The 1,659-nt window shown below is 43.9% G+C and overlaps 1 pseudogene; it reads left to right on the forward strand.

Moving 5' to 3' along the window:
• The first annotated feature begins 215 nt into the window (after nt 1-215).
• LOC119050006 (pre-mRNA-splicing factor RBM22-like) lies at nt 216-1,428 on the forward strand (annotated as a pseudogene).
• Nucleotides 1,429-1,659: the final 231 nt, after the last annotated feature.

The raw sequence follows: 1,659 nt of genomic DNA on the forward strand, positions 1-1,659 counted from the left end.
GAGCTACACTAGCCAGGGCTCAACTAGTTTTAACTGTCACGTAATTCCTCAAAGATTTCTGTAAAATTTAGGTATATAGCTACTCAAAATAAGGTTGGGGAATCTACATGAAGTCTCAATATTTCTTGCAGTTGTTTCAATAAAAATGACTTTAAAACTGTTTAATCTACTCTCTCTCCACTCAGAAGCTTCCACTGCCTCCAGACACTCTCAGGATGGTGACTTCTCTGGGTTCCAACACCTACAATAGGCAGAACTGGGAGGATGCAAGCTTTCCCATTCTCTACCAGACATGTCTTGGAGAAAACCCATATATCTGAATGACCAAAGAAAAGAATGAGAAAGAATGCAAAATCTTTGCCAGGCCATTCAGTGTTTTGCTGGTGTCCTGGGGTTCGCATTGATTACAAGAAGATTGACGTGTGCCAAATCTATAGTAAATTGAAATATGTCTGTCAAACCTGCCTCTTGGATTTATAGTATGGCCTGCCCAACCAGGTTCATGATGCATGGTTTTCTTTTAAGGATGACATGCAAAAGTCAATGTCAAAAAAGCATACTACACCCAGAATATGGAGAGGGTGATTTCTAACTCTGATGGAGCATGACCAGTTGGCATGTTGAGAAAAGCCACATCCACCAGTGACATGCTGCTCAAACTGGCCTGGACCACACCCTACCACAAAAGGAATTGACCCTGCATTTGCTCTATACAGACATGAGAAGCCTACAGACCCAAATGACCCCCTAGCTGATCAGAACATTAAAGACTGATATTATGGAATCAATGACCCTTTTGCAGATAAGCTTCTAAAGTGGGCTTCAACAATGCCTCATCTGGACTTGCCAGAGGACAAGACTATCACCATACTATATGTTGGTGGTCTATGTGAGATCATTAGATCTGAGACAGATCTAAGAAATCATTTCTATCAGTTTGGAGAGAGCCAGACAATCACTGCTATGCAGAGACAGCAGTGTGCTTTCATATAGTTTGCCACAAGGCAGGCTGCAGAAGTGGCTGGGGAGAAGTCCTTTAGGAAGTTGATTGTCAATGGCTGTAGACTCAATGTGAAATGGGGAAAGTCCCAAGCAGCTAGAGGAAAAGAGAAAGGAGAGAATCACAGAGTCTGGGATCAAGCTGGAGCCTATTCTGGAGCCAGCAGCTCTTCCTCCTCATCCCACAGCAGGAAAAGAAGCCTCTGCCAACATTTCAACCAGTCCCCCAGTGGATCTCCAGCTGTGGTGAACATTTCCCTGCCTCCACCCACTGGTGTTCCCCACCTCTCATCCCCAGGTTTTAGGACACACATGTTCCACCCAATGGGACCACCTCATCCCTTTATGAGTGCTCCAGCGCCAATCCAGTATTCTTCTCAGGACCCTCAGAGGATGGGAGCTCATGCTAGGAAAAACAGCAGCTCCTAGCACATTATCACCACTCTGGGTCTCTACAGAAGACAGGGTGCTTAAAAATCCCAGTAAACACATCTTGGAATAAATGTATTTTTCCTTTCTTTGTAGTTCACATGGTAGCCAAATGTGTTCAGATGTGGGCAGTTGGAGAATGACAGCCATGCTTTGATTGATGGACCTCAAAGAAGCTGCCATTAACACATCTGGTCACTACTATAATATTACTAATAAAACTTAATGCTT

This window comes from Artibeus jamaicensis, unplaced genomic scaffold, assembly GCF_021234435.1.
Source record: "Artibeus jamaicensis isolate MK-2021 breed Jamaican fruit bat unplaced genomic scaffold, CSHL_Jam_final contig_240, whole genome shotgun sequence".
NCBI lineage: Eukaryota > Metazoa > Chordata > Mammalia > Chiroptera > Phyllostomidae > Artibeus > Artibeus jamaicensis.